Below are 17,143 nucleotides of genomic sequence, written 5' to 3' on the forward strand. Positions count from 1 at the left end.
TTGATGATAGTCATTGATAACTTTATTGCTACTTCTGTCTCAGGTATTCCTTTGGAAAAGGTGTATGGACTCATTACATATTCTAATGTATTGTCTATAGATTATAAGATAAAGTCAAGCATGTATCCACTGATACTTTTTTTTTCCATTTATTTTTATTAGTTGGAGGCTAATTACTTTACAACATTGCAGTGGTTTTTGTCATACATTGAAATGAATTAGCCATGGATTTACATGTTAAGCTGGCCTGTTTTTATGCTCAGGAATGTCTCAGAATAGTAGACTTCCCTGCTGTCTCAGATGGTAAAGAATCTGCCTACAATGCAGGAGACTCATGTTCAATCCCTGGGTCAGGAAGATCCCCTGGGGAAGGAAATGGCAACCCACTCCAGTACTCTTGGCTAGAGAATTCCATGAACAGAGGAGCCTGGCAGGCTACAGTCCATGGGATCTCAAAAAGTCAGACACTACTGAGCGACTATCAGTCACTCACATAAAAGTGAATCTCCAAGTACCCATATTTCCATTGTTTACTCATTTAAATGAATTTCAAATTTAAAAAAAATTCTAAATTACATTATATCAATAATTTTCATGCATTATGTATTATCAGTATCTCTGACTAGTTTGGTAGATAGATTTCTAGAAGTTTCTGAGCTTATTGGACCAAAGTTATGGACTTGACACAAATTGACAAATTATTTTAAGAGAAGTTTGGGCCAATCTGTGCTCTAACAGATAAATTGCTATCTCTACAGTACATGGTCCTACCATTAACATGTTTCCAAACATATTTCTAATTTGTCATGCAAAACAGTGTTTTATTGTTTCAATTCACATAACTTTTGTTATATTAGAGCCACACTGTTCAAAACAGTAGCCATTGGCCATATAATTTAAATTAATTAAAGTTAAAGAAAATTAAAAATTCTGTTTCTTAACCACATCATATTAGACAGTACAGAACATCGCAAATGTTTCTGCTGCTAAAGAGGCTAGACTTTATGTTCTACATTAATTGATTATAACTATCCATTTTCAGTTGCAAATGACAGACACAGACACATAACTAAGAACTGTTTAAAAATAAAAATAAATTTCAAAAATGCGTTAGTATATTATTTTAAACAATCTACACCCTGCCCACCCTACACACATCAGTCACCTCTTAAATCTTGTCTTTTTCTTAGTTTTGCCCTGCTCTCCACTTGGGGCAAAGAGCATGGTTTGTGGTTTATCATGTCTGCATAGCTAGTTTTCCCATTAAAGTTTGGACTTGACTTATTTTAATCATCTAATTATAGGACAATTTTAAAGTTTTATTTTAAAAAAAAAAGCTTACATTATTCCATTTTGCCATCTGCAAAATAATTACACTCAGTGTATTCACATTTCTTATACAGATCACTGGAATATTTTTGTTTGTTCATTGTTTTTTTTTACATTTTATAAATAAACACTGTCAAATTTATAGCTAGGTACTTTGCATTGCCATTCCTTGTCTCAATGTAGTTATTTAAAAAATATTTTATAAAAACTTATGGCTAATTTCTAAAAATATATTTTAATTTTTGTATCTGCTTTTTACCTAGTTATTTTCTGTAACTAATTTTTTGAGTGCAGTAGATTTTTCAGTTTCTTCTTTTGTGATATCTAACATATAATCTAAGTATTATCTTTGAATTATATTTCATTATAATTATATATATATATATATATAAATAAATATATCAGTCTATCTGAGTATAATCTTTGAATTATCTGTGGACTGTTTTTCTGTTTTGTTTCGACTAGTTCTGATTATATTCATCCTTGTCTTTTTCATTCACTGTAACATTCTGACCTATTTTAAAATTTTTTATTTAAATCTTAATAATATTTCATTCAGTTTTTTACTTTATAAAATCACCTTGAAAAGATCTAATACAGATTTTAAGTGCATTTTAGAAATGTCTACTGGATCACATATGAGACAACTTAAAGTGTTTGGAGATATACAGTATTTTTTTAAATGTTTTGGGTTACCAAAATGAGTTTCTTTAGGAGAGGACAAAAAATAAAGAAAATCTGCAACTCATAGGAAACAAAAATAGTTTCAGTTATTTGGTCAAAGGGCAAGGCAATGAATAAGCATGTAAAGTCTTCAGTGTCATTTAAAAAAAAAAAATTCTTATTGCCAAATTTTCACTTTTTTCCTCCTTGTTGGATGGCTAAACAGGAAGAGGGTAGTGTTGGTAAGCTGGCATTTACTCAGCTGCATCCTGCTTGGCCTCAGGAGCAAGGTGAGCTCAGCTGGGGGCCGGTGCTCTGTCTCTCAGCCACCTCCCAAGTGAGGGTCCCCTGGACTCCTGAGTTGCAGTCTTGAGGGGACTGCTGCCCGCAGGTGGCTTCTCCCACATCACCCTTTCTTCTCTTCCCAGTCCTCTCTTGGCTGCTTTAGTGAGAAGCCATGCAGGTACATGGCTGACTCTGTACCACACCCAGGTCATCAGCATCCTCAATTTCTACTTCCTCCTCTTGTATGCAGGGATTGAAGAACTAGCTTGACTTCAAATCTTCCAGCTGGTCAGCCCTGACCATGGCGGACTTAGAAGCAGTCTGAAATTCCTTTGGGGGATGAATTTTATGGGAAAGTCAACATTAACTGCATGAACTCTTCTTGCCACCGTTTTCAGTTCAGTACAGTTTAGTCACTCAGTCATGTCCAACTGTTTGTGACCCCACGAACCACAGGGTGCCAGGCCTCCCTGTCCATCACCAACTCCTGGAGTCCACCCAAACCCATGTCGATTGTGTCAGTGATGCCATCCAACCATCTCATCCTCTGTCGTCCCCTTCTCCTCCTGCCCTCAATCTTTCCCAGCATCAGGGTCTTTTCAAACGAGTCAGCTCTCCACATCAGGTGGCCAAAGTATTGGAGTTTCAGCTTCAACATCAGTCCCTCCAATGAACACTCAGGACTGATCTTCTTTAGGATGGACTGGTTGGATCTCCTTGCAGTCCAAGGGACTCTCAAGAGTCTTCTCCAACACCACAGTTCAAAAGCATTAGTTTTTTTTATTTTTTATTTTTTTATTAAAAAACAAAATTCTTCTTTGGAGGGGGCAATATCCCAAGATACAAGGATGTTCTATTTGTACCTCTTTTTAATTTTCCTTTTACTACTTTGTAAACTGGAAGTCTCTGAATTGAAATAGAGGTGAAGGGGGATTTAAAAAAAAATCAAATATTTATTGTGTTCCAGTCTTTGCACACATTGAGCAAGCATGTGACCTCTGGTTAGGTTACTCAAATGGTACCTCTGCTGAGTAAGAGGAGGTGGGTCTGAGTTATTATTATTCATTTATTTTTATTTTCTTGGTTGTATCTTGGTTCATTTCGCAGTCAGTCAAAGTCCTGGGATCCTTGAGAAGGGTCAGGTAATATAAAAGTGTCCAGAATTTTTTATTGTCATGTCTGAAGCCACTGGATTTGTTTTAACACACAGCATGAAAAATTACATAAGTCCAAGAAGATATTTCTCAGTACCCACACACAGTTGAAAGTCCAGTAGGAGAATACACTCTCTTCACGGGTCTATTATCCATTTCTATCTTCAGTGTACTTTGCAGATAGATTCTACTTTAATATATCCAGTCTAGTATATTTTGGGGCTTCCCTGGTGGCTCAGATGTAATGAATCTGCCTGCAAGGCAGGAGACCCAGTTTCAATTCCTGGGTCGGGAAGATCCCCTGAAAAAGGAAATGGCTACACACTCCAGTATTCTTGCCTGGAGAATCCCATGGACAGAGGAGCCTGGTGGGCTACAATTCATGGGGTTGCAAAGAGTCGGACAAAACTGAGGGACTAACATTTTCACTTTTTCCTTTTTCAATATATTTTAGTGAAATGAGAGAAACATCATCTGCCATGATAAGTAGAAGTCTTCTTTACTCTGTTGAGTATCACAGAGAATTGGTAGAAACTGTTATTGAATTGAGGCACCTGTTTCGTTGGTATGTGATTCATTTCAGTTTTTCAGATAAACTCTAAAGCAGGAAGAGAGACCAAAGAGTAATGGAATAGGAATCATCATACTTTTGTAGCACCTAAAGATAATGTGTTTCAAAAACTTACAATTACTCTAGCAGCTTAATTTGATTGGCACAGATGGTAAAACAGGAACAACATGGAGCCTTAGAACGTGCTCCTAGATATCCTTTATTCAACAAATATTTATTGTGTTCCAGGTGATGTCCTCATCACTGAAGATAAAATAGTGAAAAGGACACATGGTTTCTTCCCTTTCAGGGTATATGTCTTAGAAGAGACTAAAAGAACAAGACTATGCAGAAACAAATTTAGTAAATAAAGGTCAATTGAATAAAAGCCTTATCAGGTTGCATCAAGTACAATGAATTTTTTAAAATCAGTTCAGTTCAGTTCAGTTGCTCAGTCGTGTTCGACTCTTTGCGACCCCATGAATTGCAGCACGCCAGGCCTCCCTGTCCATCACCAACTTCTGGAGTTTACTCAAACTCATGCCCATCGAGCTGTGATGCCATGCAGCCATCTCATCCTCTGCCGTCCCCTTTTCCTCCTGCCCCCAATACCTCCCAGCATCAGGGTCTTTTCCAATGAGTCAACTCTTCACATGAGGTGGCCAAAGTACTGGAGTTTCAACTTCAGCATCAGTCCTTCCAAAGAACACCCAGAACTGATCTCCTTGAGGATGGACTGGTTGGATCTCCTTGCAGCCCAAGGGACGCTCAAGAGTCTTCTCCAACACCAGTTCAAAAAGCATCAATTTTTCAGCTCTCAGCTTTCTTCACAGTCCAACTCTCACATCCATACATCACCACTGGAAAAACCATAGACTTGATTAGCCGGATCTTTGTTGGCAAAGTAATGTCTCTGCTTTTTAATATGCTATCTAGATTGGTCATAACTTTCCTTCCAAAGAGTAAGTGTCTTTTAATTTCATGGCTGCCATCACCACCTGCAATGATTTTGGAGCCCAAAATAATAAAGTCTGACACTGTTTTCACTGTTTCCCCATCTATTTCCCATGAAGTGGTGGGACCAGATAAGCTGAAGAAAATAATGAACAGGAACCTATTTTAGATGATATGGGTAGGGAAATCTTCCTTGAGGAAGCCACATTTAAACTGAAAGCCAAACTATGAATGGTAGAAATAGCTAAATGACCAGTAGACAGAATCCTTCAAGTCACACATAACAGCCCAGAGGAAGGAAATTTAAAAAAGCAACTCGATGTGTCTGAGGTTCAGAAAGATAGCTAGTGTGGCTGGAGAGTTGTGATCAGATAGGAGTGAGGCAGTAGGTGGGGTTAGTTAGATAGGCAGGCGCCAGGCCCTGCCCACACTGTGGGCCCCAGTAAGATGAACAGTGGTTAACAAGAGTAAGGGAACCTTGGAGGGATTTAAGCAGGACAGTAACATGATGGTTGCTATAAATAAAAACATTACTTTTACCACTGCCTGGAGAATGAATCAGACAAGAGTGAGTTAGGAACTCTGGGGAGAGGCTGTTGCAATAATCCAAGTGAAACCTAATGGGAACCTGGATTAACACCTATGAAATGATATGGGGAACAGAGAAGAGATTCAGAATGTATTTTGGATGCATAATTGATGAACATATATTTATATCAATTAATAAAATGTAAAAGTTGGTGTAGTCATCTTAGAAATAGGTATAAGGAAATAAGAAAAGAAAAAGATTCTGTGAATGGAGAAGCTTCAAGAGAAGCTTCCTTCATTGTAGAATGAAAGTAATTGGCAAAGGAGGCATAAAAGAATGATTTGGAAAGCATGGAGCTCACTGAGGCTGACAAGTGCAGATTTCGAGGAGTAACTGGGGCAAGAAGCCCCCAAATTGTTGAGTTGGCTGAAAGGTTCATTTGGGTTTTTGGTTAACATGGAAAACCCAAGTAAACTTTTTTTGCCAGAAACCCAGTATGTTAAAAATGGGTGAGATCAAGTAATCACTCTACTGCAAAGCATTCCTCCAAGCCCATAAGGAAATAATCTCCTTCCTATATGATGTTTTAGTGCCAGCTAATTGTTATTTTATAATTATGTTTTTATTCTCATTTATTTTCTTCTTACTCCCCATATAAATTTTTTATTCACAGTTTGAAAAAAAGATAATGGATGAGAGTAGAGGAAATGAAGAGTGCTTTGTAGAGAACCCTCAAGAAACCTATAAAGGAAGTAGAGAAACAGCCTGTTAGCCAAGAGGTGCTATGAGGTCAAAGATGGGAAATTCTAGGACAATGTCTAATTGATTAGAATGATGCATTGGAAAAAGAGATGAATGAGGTGGGAGAAAGAAAAAGACCTCTTAAAAATGAGGTTCTTGGCAAATTGAGTGAGGATGGAATTCAAGGGTGGGTAAGATTGGCATATGATAAGAGGATAAACATGGCATCCTTTTCAGTTGTTATGCATAAAGAAAAAATGGTGCACAAATAGGTCAGTGATAGGAATATAAGGGTTTACAAGCCTTTTTTCCCCACCATTTTCAATGATTATGTGGGTACATGTGAGAAGATGGTAGAGATTTCAGTAACAAAAATATATGGAGATACTCTACTGGAAGAAGTTTTATTGCCAGGATTTAGTATCAAGTGTTTTGAGATTATGAATTTAAAGTGAATCTACTTCTGTTGTTTGAAACCTGCTGGTATGGATTAAAAACCATGCTAAACAATTGTGATGAGCAACGCAAACCCAGTCATTAGTGATCCTTACCATATGTTGACACAAGGCTCAGTTGGGTCACCCCACCCACGGCCAAGCCTCTTGAGTTAGTTATTACATTGCTGGCACGCCTTTCATGCCCTGGGACAGCTGGGTTTGGCTTCTTGGCATGCTGTTTTTGAGAGGATGCCAGTCCTTACTCCAAAAGTTCCCAAATAAATTTTCATCTGAAAAACTGTAATCAGTATCCATTGTCATACTTCTCCAAGAAACTTCCAAACATCCTGAGATCTGAATATTTTCTCCCCCTTCCCATAACAAATTTGTGTGCTTCTATTAAAGGACATATGTTATTTCATCATTATCTGGCCCTTGCCAACAGTACCCCCCCACCAGCGCTCCATAATTTCATTCCACACTGACTTTTTCTCTCAGTCCCAAGTTCATCTTTCCTGTCCTCATTATGTAACACATGTTGAGTCCTTTACACAAAATGCTAACACCAAATTGTTTTTCTGTTTAAATATCATCTCCACCAAAAGGTCTTCCCTAATTCTTTCTACTAGTATTTTTCCCTCTGTGTTAAAAAAGAATCTACCCCTTCTCCCTCGAGAGCTCCACCCTTCATCACCCCATAAAAATATCTCATGGCTTAGTCATGTGACTTGCTTTGACCAATGAAGCATAAATGGAACGGAGATGTGTCCCTTCCAAGTGGAAGCTTTTCGAGCTGGCACTTTATTCAGCATACTCTCTTTCTTTCCTCCCTGAGATCATGAAAGCATGTGTCAAGGGTGCCATACCTGTCAGTCTGGGACACTGATAACCATGATGAACAGAACATGTGGCTCTGGCTTCAGAGTTGAGCAGTGAGCAGTTAGGAAACTCTTAACAAGGTTTGTAAGGATAGGTACCCTTGTTCTGTCACTGTGAAACACTAAGGAAAATCGCATGCCTGATAACTTGGAAAGCAAATATGTTCTTACTAATATCATACCTGGGCTTCCCAGGTGACTCAGTGGTAAAGAATCTGCCTACCAAGCAGGTGATGAGGGTTCAATCCTTCAGTTGGGACGATCCCCAGAGTAGAAAATGGCAACCCACTCCAGTATTCTTGCCTGAGAAATCCCATAGACAGAGGAGCCTGATGGGCTATAATTCATGGGTCAACAGAGAGTCAGACACAACTTAGCAACTAGACAGCAACAACAGCAATAAGATCATACATAGCTTTAGCTAAGTAAATGAGAATTCAGATTTGATGGCATGAGTTTTATTGGTGATGGCTGTATTGAATGAATCCCCATGAGAAAGAGGTGAGATCAGGAAAGAATTGTCAAGTTTAAAAGCAGCAATAAAATCAAGAGGCAAGTTCATAAATCAACAACTTGAGGGGTTGACAGAGGGGACAGATTCTTAGTCTCCCAACTTTGAGCCTCATCAGTAGACTAGAACTCAGCCTTGTGCCAGGGACTAGATTCAAGGGCTCATTGGGCTCTTTGCTAAACTGTGTAAAATTTTATTGAATTACTTCCCCTTGGGTAAAATGGTTCAGGTAAAGAAAATGAACGTATATCTTCCATGGAAATCTGCTAGATTCAAAGTACAAGCTGTTGGGTCTACAGGGGAAGAAAACTCATGTCTAAAAAGTGATTTGGGGTATGCATATTGAAATGAAGTAGATAAGAACTTGACATTATTTTCCAGAGTTGTATTGTCAGAAGAACCACTAATCTGAACCAAAACAGGATGGTCCTTAAGGCTTAAGTGGAAGCTTAAGCCTCCAACAGTTTTAGGGGAAGAAGGATACTAAGATTTCCGTTGAATCTTAAGAGAGATTTTATCTGTTGATCTCTTCAAATGTAGCCAAGTAGGATAACTGAAAAAAGGTAGCACCGAGGAACCATCTGATAAATGGTCCAAGGAGTAGAACAAGGTCTTCACAAAGCAAAGCCTGCCAGTGGGGTTTCAGAATGCATATTGGATCTGCATAGCCCTTCTTCTGTCACTGTTGTATTGGTTGTAGGGAGGGAAGGTTTGTTTTGGTTTTGTTTTCTTTTCTTTCTTTTTTTTTGGTGTATAACTTTCTAGAGCAAGAACTATTTCATTTGGGGAAGATCTCAGTGCATTTGCAAGCAAAAAGGGAAGTGGAATTAGTATTTGTGGCCAAATGTCAGATTGTGGGGGACCGTACTGTCATTTTTAGTAATCTGCTGACCCTCTGGAGTGGAGGACTAAAGGCCTGGGGAAGGGAGGGTGAGCATTCTGTTGGTCAGTGGTAGTGGTCAGTAGTGACTTTAGGAACCAGTGAGTACTTAGCCATGCTCTTTCATCCCAGCTGTTACGATTCTGTGTTGAGGAAGAGCCTCCATCAACTTGGATGCCTGAGTGGCTCCTAGGAGTGGTCTCCTAGTGACCAGCAATAGATTTGTGGGGCAAACTAGAAATCAACATTGCTGTCTTAAGCCACTCCATTTAGTTTCTTTGTGTGTTTCCCCTGCAGAATCTTTTCTATTCTGATTCCTCCTGTTACAGCTCTTAAAGCATCCAGTTTCTTTTCTATCACAGTCATGTATATCATTAGCTTTGTAATGTGTTACACATTGGTGTGAGAAATAGTATGACTTCAGCAAGATGCATTTAATGAAGGATGCTTTTTGTTTAGAAACTTTGATCAGATGCCTAAAAATAGCAGGTAGGGCCCTCGGCACATGAATTGAAGGGACAAGAAAAAGATAAACTGGGCTTTTATGAACCATGAACTGGAATTTGGCACTAGTTAGAAGAGCAAAGAAAGAAGAGAGGGGGGCAAAATCCTGAGTGATTTCTAGGAACAAACTGGAGACAGCAGAAAAGGAAGACTATCCCGACTACAGAGGAATCTAACACTCAGCCCTAGTTTTCAGTTATTGTTGAAGGGTCTGTGCCAGCTGCATGGGGCAGCCCCAGGGGAGTCCTGTGAGATGTGTTGTTTTTCTGCAAACAGTCAAACCTGTGTGATATGTGTGTGTCTTATGTTCAGGACATGTAAAAGAATAAGCACCCAAATGAGAAATGGAAGTCAGAAGTGATTAGAACTATACATTTCCAGGGATTTACAGAGATCTTAGGAGGAATAAAGGGATTTCCATAGTGTATGAGATAGGAAATTGGGCAGAATCTCTGGATCTTAAGAGCACTGGTGACCCCCGGTGACATCTGGTTCACATTTATTATATATATATATCGCTCAGTTGGTAAAGGATCTGCCTAAAATACAGGAGACCCTGGTTCAATTCCTGGTTCAGGAAGATCCACTGGAGAAGGGATAGGCTACCCACTCCAGTATTGGGTTTCCCTTGTGGCTCAACTGGTAAAGAATCCACCTGCAATGTGGGAGACCTAGGTCCGATCCCTGGGTTGGGAAGATCCCCTGGAGAAGGGAAAGGCTACCCACTCCAGTATTCTGACCTGGAGAATTTCATGGACTATACACAGTCCATGGGGTCACAAAGAGTCTATATATGTATCTCCTCTACCACTCTGCAAGCTCTCTGGGGTCAGACTCGTCCAATGTCTTTTACTTCCTACTACAACTCCAGGCATAAAAATCAGTGGGGGCATGGATGGATGAATGAACAAATGACTAAATGAATTGAACTGAGTCATTTATGTGGATATCAGTTGTCCCCATTCTATGGGAGTTTCACAGCACCAAAAACCATACTGCATGTCTCTTGACCTCACTGCTAAGGAAAGTGTTTGGGGGAGTTTAGGTATTAAACAGAATTGTTCTTTCTTGGTTATGTATTTGCTTTAGTGGTCATTGTAATTATCTCCATTAGTCTGATTGACTTCCTTGAGTCGTCAGGACCAAATGTCTGCCTGAAATGTGGAGTGCTATCTCTGAGGTTGCAAGAAAAAAACAGGCAAGTGGAAAATTATGACTTCTGGGGCCAGATGGATATAGGTCCAAATCCTAGCTCACAAATGCAATGTCGGGCAAGTTCCTTACTCTCTGAGCCTCTACTTTTCTTTAAAAGAGGGAGAGAAATGTCACACTGCAGATTTTTAGGACAGCTAAATTAAACGAGATGTTTACCGCCTTGTGAAAAGTATTTGATGCACAGAAGATGCTCAGACCATTTTGGCTCCGTGGTGGGGACCTAGTGCTGCAGCTGTGAAAGAAAGTGAAAGTGAAAGTCGCTCAGTCGTGTCCGACTCTTTGTGACCCCATGGACTGTAGCCCACCAGGTTCCTCTGTTCATGGGATCCTCCAGGCAAGAATACTGGAGTGGGTAGCCATTCCCTTCTCCAGGGGATCTCCTCAACCCAGGAATTGAACCCAGGTCTCCTGCTTTGCAGGCAGATTCTTTGCAAACTGGACTACTAGGGAAGCCCAGTGCTGTAGCTCGAAGTGAAGAAATCTCATCCCTAAGTCCACAGTGCTTATCAACATAGAGTCATATTCACCTTCTTGTCTGAAGATGCATTGTTTTCACTGCCACCAGGAGATCATTTTCCATCTTCTCTTATTGCCAGGTGCCATTAGCACCTGGACAAAAGACAGAGGTGACCCAGCTCTGATGTTTTTGTATAAGCAAACCATGTCTTTTCCAAACAGACAGACAGATGAAGAAATGTACACAATGAGTTGTGCACACGTTAGAGCAGCTTTGAAATTTGAGCTCTTTGTAGATCAAAACAAACAAACAAAATGTCCTCTCTCATTTTAAACTTTTTAAAAATTGGTCTGAGTTCCAGAATTGGGGAGCTGATACAGAGAGAGAAAATAAACAGAGTGACACTATCATTCTTAATGTTTTTCAGAGTTCACAACTGATTGAAAAATGTGTATTCATGACATTTAGGCTAAAAGTTAACTAGGCAAAACAGAAAGTTAGCTAGGTAAACGTTGATACCATTCTAGACTTAATAGCAAGCTCATGGACGTCACAGCCATCCTGGACTAGGAGAGTGGTGAGACACGCAGACACAGGCTGAGTCACTGCGGCTGTTCCAAACAGTCATTGATCCCTTAGAACTTAACACCCTGAGAATGTTTGCCGTGTGATGCTGTGGAAACGTCGGACACCTGGAATTCCAGGTTGGTGATCTGTTCCCGGAGGAGGTCTGGTTGTGGGTCTGATTTCACCAACCACAGGCTGCAGAGGTTCTTCTGTCTCTGGGATCTGGGAAGCAAGTCGAAGTTAGGGTGACACCACCCAGGTTGTGGGAGTTCCACCAGGAACTAGGGAAGCGCCTGCAACCTGGGAGGCTTGGCTGCATCATAGACGCGGGTGGGAGGCTGTCAGTCATGATCCCTGTGCTGTGAGCAGGAAGTGGTGGTTCTCAGGAAGAAACCAGGTGATTCTCCTCATGACTGTCCACAAAAATCAGTCATTTAAAAAAAAAAAAAAAAGAAGATGAGGTGGTTGGATGGCATCACTGACTCAATGGACATGGTTTGGGTGGATTCCAGGAGTTGATGATGGACTTGGAGGCCTGACATGCTGCAGTTCATGGGGTCGCAAATAGTCGGACATGACTGAGTGACTGAACTGAACTGAACTGAACTGAACTGAACTACTGTTTAATATGCTGTTTAGATTGGTCATAACTTTCCTTCCAAGGAGCTAGCTTCTTTTAATTTCATGGCTGCAGTCACCATCTGCAGTGGTTTTGCACATTTTAATAAAGATGATGTAGACCAAAAAAAAAAAAAAATCAGTGATGAGTTTGGCGCCAACTCAAGAAGTCCCTGGGAAACCTATCCCCTCTTCCCTTATCCATTCTCTCAAGATTTGGAAAGGAAGGCACATGAGACAATGGGTTTTATTGATTTTTTTTCTATACCCTGTGACCTCACTCTGAGACACTGAGATAGTGAGTTGACTTTTTTGTTTTTAATGAGATTTAATTGAAGAAAACACCTCTGGTGCTCATATGATATGTTTGCTGTTTGTTTTATCAGCAGTGTGATCACAATCCTCTCCATTAAAACCTTTAACTGGCTCTCCTTTATCTACAAATGGTACCCACGTCCTTTCAGATGGTACTCAAGATCCTCTGTGGTCTATTATCTGGCTCCTTCTCAGGTCCACTCTGTGCCTTGCCCCATCTTCCGTACACACATCGTGCTGAATCACCCCTTCATGGTCACACTGTTTGTGTACAGATTCACAGGTTATCATTTGAAAAGAGGCAACTTCTCATCCCTGGAAACTTAACTCAATACACTCCTGCTTGTGCTCCTTCCCTGACTATACACATAGAACCAATCCCTACGTCTTATGTGTTAAAATTGTCCCAGGTACATAACCTCTTTAACAGAAATTTTGCATTGTACCACAGCGAACACAACAACTTCCTTCCTACCTTGTAGTTTACTTGAGGAGAGACAACCCATCCAACTGATGGTTAATGGGATGACTAATCCCGTGGCCGGCACATAGAAGGCACTTACAAAAGTTTGTTGAATTAAGATAGAAAATTCCCCTTAAGTATAATGTGTTTCATCATTAACAAAGTTGGAGCTTTATATGCAAAAAATAAAGAAGGAAGAAAATCGCAAAAGAACCAAGAAACAGATGTCTACAGCTGATTTAACTTATCATCTGATCCTTTATCCCTGTTGCCAAACACCATGCATGTCTCGTAAAGAAGCATCATTTCAAAAAGCCATCCTTCCTTTCATCACAAACAGAGCCGACAAAATCAGCAGATGAAGGGAAAGCATGAGGCAGACACGCTCCTGGGTAAGCCACAGCCTGACCCTGAGCACGGAGACCAGCAGGAAGTGGGAGGGTTAAAACCCTGCCCTGTAGTGGCTGTGACTCAGCTCCCAAGTACAAGGGCACAGAAGAGACTCCGGTTGCTTTCAAGCCACGAGGGATACTTAGGATGCAAGTGGCATAACCATCTAACAGAAGCCTGTTTCCTTCCATCTAGGTGTAAAGCTGAAGTCCATTATCAGAGATACAAAATTCAATCACCATATAGCTTCATAGAGCACCCAGGTGGGAACCACTTCTTTCCAGGTTTTCCCTAAGAAGAAGCTGATTGCTGTTCTTCTCTCCTTCAAATATGTTTAACCAACCCCATGAACATGCTTCTGCACAGTGGTCCCAGCAGCTGAGTCCACAGGGCGTCACCATCAGTATTTCCTCTTCCCCTGTAGGTTCTGAGTTGGAAGGAAGCTCTCTGAAGCCTCCTGCATGCCTGTCTTCACCCAGTCTCTGCTGAAGGAAGTTGAGCATCGCTCCTCACTCCATTCTGGCAAATTTGCCTTTTGCTGTTGCTGTTGTTCAGTGGCTAAGTCGTGTCCAACTCTTTGCGACCTCATGGACTGTAGTCCACCAGGCTCCTCTGCCCTTGCAAGAATACTGGAGTGGGCTGCTATTTCCTTCTCTAGGGATAAAGTGTATATTTTGGAGTAAATTTAACTTGTGATGATCACTCCTTTCTTAATTTCATTTCAGTTCTTTGGATAGATATTAGAAGAGGATACCTGGGTATATTTATACATCTTGAGTCTGTACCCCTGGCAGGGCCATGGAGTGATGTAATGTGTGCTTCCCTAATTTAGCAGCATCTTCTTGCCCTCCCGGTTTGTGACCAGCGAGGGCTCAGCTCTAGGGATAGCTAGATGCCTCTTCCCTCTGGAGGGAAGCACACTCACACATGAGCCCCTCTTGTTCACTTTGAAATGGGAGCAACCTGTGGTTCTGCCATGATTTAGACTTCACACAATTCCACTTTGGAGACCCCAAGAGTTTTATCTCTTTCTCCCAATTTACAGTTTGCTAGATTTAAGCCACTAGGGCACCACCAATTTTTCAAAGTCAGGCCATTCAAACTAGCTAAACGGTGTTCTCTAGTAACGTTTCCCCAAAGACAAAAGGAATAGCCAATATCTATCCTTTTCAGCACTTTCTTTGTGCTGAGCCCTGCTGGATCCTCACATATCCCCTCTCCAGTCCTCAGCAGCATCCTGTATAGTAGGCACTGTTATGATTGAGAGTTGTTGGACCATGAAAGTTAAGACAGTAAGACCCAAATAGACAGGTCGGATGTTAAAATGCCACCATTTTCTCACTATGAGCCTTCAGATGAGTCACACAATTTCTCTAAGCCTCAGTCTTCTCATCTGTACAATGGGGACACCATCAGCTACTTCCTACTTAGACTGTGATCAGTACTGCCTCACACTGACTGGCACATGGAAAGAGTTTGAAAAATGCAACCATTATCTTCATTGTGCAAATCAGGCTGCAATCGGAAAGCTGAAAAATCATTGTACCCCTATAACCCCATGTTTCTACCAGACAAACAATAAAGTTGCGTAACTTTTTAGTTTTAAGCATAGAGTCCAGTCTCCCAGGACCTTACTTTCACAGTCAAGTGATAGAGACACTACCCAGGAGACTACTCAACTACTCAGCCAATGAGTAGGTGACTACTCATTTCTAAAGTCCATCTTCAACATGGACTTTGACCCACTCTTGTTTATAAAGATCCATTTTGGAGATTCAGCATCACTTTCATCATGCTTATCTTCACATCCTTGTCCTCTAAAAATCATCACCATCATCTATTGTCTTGGGTCCGTCATCACTGGCAGGAATGAGTCTTTCAGCAAAACTCATCATTCTCCTAGACACCTGTGACAGCTACCCCACAGGACAGCTTCAAAGTTCTCTCTCAGCCTCATAGTGCACCAGGACTTTTTCTGGAAGAAATTTTTTGTGTAGCCGTCTGTCTCCACAGAAGGCATTCAGAATTCTCCAGCTAGGCTCTCAGTCTCTGGATATATTTCTCTCATTATAATGATGCAAGCTTAAGAATTAGTAGGTCCAGAGGGGCTGAGTCCCTGTGATGCCCTGTTGCAGGCTGGGTTCTAGGGAAGTGAACTCTGAGATGACAGTTTAGCATGAAGGAAGCTTAGTGAGGAATGTCTTGGGATCCACACCTGCAGAAGGGAGAGGAAGGATGCAGCGGAAGGCAGAAGGGGAACCCAGCTTCAGGGATGCTCAAGACAGTCTCAGCAAATTTGGTGGAAAGCTTGCACATTATGGTGGCCCTTTGGAAGAGCCTCTGAGTTGGCTTGAGGTAGCTAGAGGTTATTATTTGCCCCCATCCCCAACTCCTGTGGACCAGTCATGCATGTAGACCTCCCCAGAGTAGGCATGACCTTGGGCCAGCTCTCCATAGCCAAGGTGACCTCTAAAAGGCTGTTCGCCAACCTCCCCATCCCCAGGGACAGCTAATACTAGGGCTACTTGGGTGGTGCATGATAAAGTCCATAAACTTCCCCGACACATGCATGCGCGTGCACATGCACACACACACACACACACACATTCTGCATGAGCTTAAATGACCCAGCCACTTCCCCTGTGACAGATGTAATACTCAGAAGTACAGGAAGCACAATTAGGGTTCTTCCTCCAGGTCTTTGACTTAAGATTGTCTGGGGATACAAGAAGATAGAGGAGAGGGAAACAGAAAAGGAAATGGGTAAGAAGAATAGAGGGTAAGAAGGAAGCTAACAATTACTGAGCATCAAGTTGTGGAAGGCAAGATGGTAGATGGTTTATCTCCTCAATTTAATTTTTATCACTTCCCTTAGAAAACACGCTGAAGTTAATTGTCATTTTATAAAAAATCAGGCTAAAAGACTATACTTTCAGGGATCATTTCTATAGTTTGTTACTAGAGAAGTTTCTCTGATCATGTAGAGCACCCGAAACCACGAGGAGGAGATGCAGCGTTCTCTCCTGAGCGTGAAGTCGGCTTTTGGTGTTGCTTTTGCAGCTGCCATTAGCCATTGTGATCGTTCTTCTTTTCCTTTTCGGAGATGAAGAGGGAGAGAACGTAATCTGAGTAGAGAAAAAAAAAATCGAGCTCAATAAGTGCTTTATTATCTTAGATCTCTTTTATTTTAAATCTGTGTCAAGAGCTGTGGTCAGTCTGATCCGAGTCTGAACACATGATGACAGCAACTCAGCCAGGTGACAGGTAACAGGCGCCAGGTAACAGGTGCCTCCCCCTCTGTCTCCAAACTACAGTGTGTGCCCCTGAGCTTGGAGCTCTACTTGCCTTTACTACCTTCCTCCTCATTTCTCTCCCACAAGCACACCGTTCTCTAGCTTCTGACTTATGAATGGTGCTCATCAATACTTTGCAGTGAATCTTAGGTGAGAACCCGAGAGTCAGAGCGTCCAGTGATCACCGTCACAACCACGTGTTCTCCCTTACCCTGTCCAACCTGCCTGCATTAACCTACTCCTTGGTGTAGCAGTGTTAGAAAAGGACTCAGAAAACTGCAAGGAACAGTCCAGGTGACTTAGAAAGTCCAAGATGATGGGTTCTTGCAAGTGTTTAATGAACACTGTTTTATTACACAGGGCACACTTACATGCACATAGTAATAGCTACCATTTACACAGAGTACCTC

General features: G+C 41.2%; 1 non-coding gene across 1 annotated transcript; it reads left to right on the top strand.

The window, feature by feature from the left end:
• Positions 1–16,360: 16,360 nt before the first annotated feature.
• LOC139031778 (small nucleolar RNA U3) lies at positions 16,361–16,574 on the top strand. The gene has a single exon (XR_011484286.1). It is a non-coding gene; the product is annotated as a small nucleolar RNA U3 (small nucleolar RNA).
• The last annotated feature ends 569 nt before the right edge of the window (positions 16,575–17,143 follow it).

This window comes from Odocoileus virginianus, chromosome 2 (assembly GCF_023699985.2).
Source record: "Odocoileus virginianus isolate 20LAN1187 ecotype Illinois chromosome 2, Ovbor_1.2, whole genome shotgun sequence".
NCBI lineage: Eukaryota > Metazoa > Chordata > Mammalia > Artiodactyla > Cervidae > Odocoileus > Odocoileus virginianus.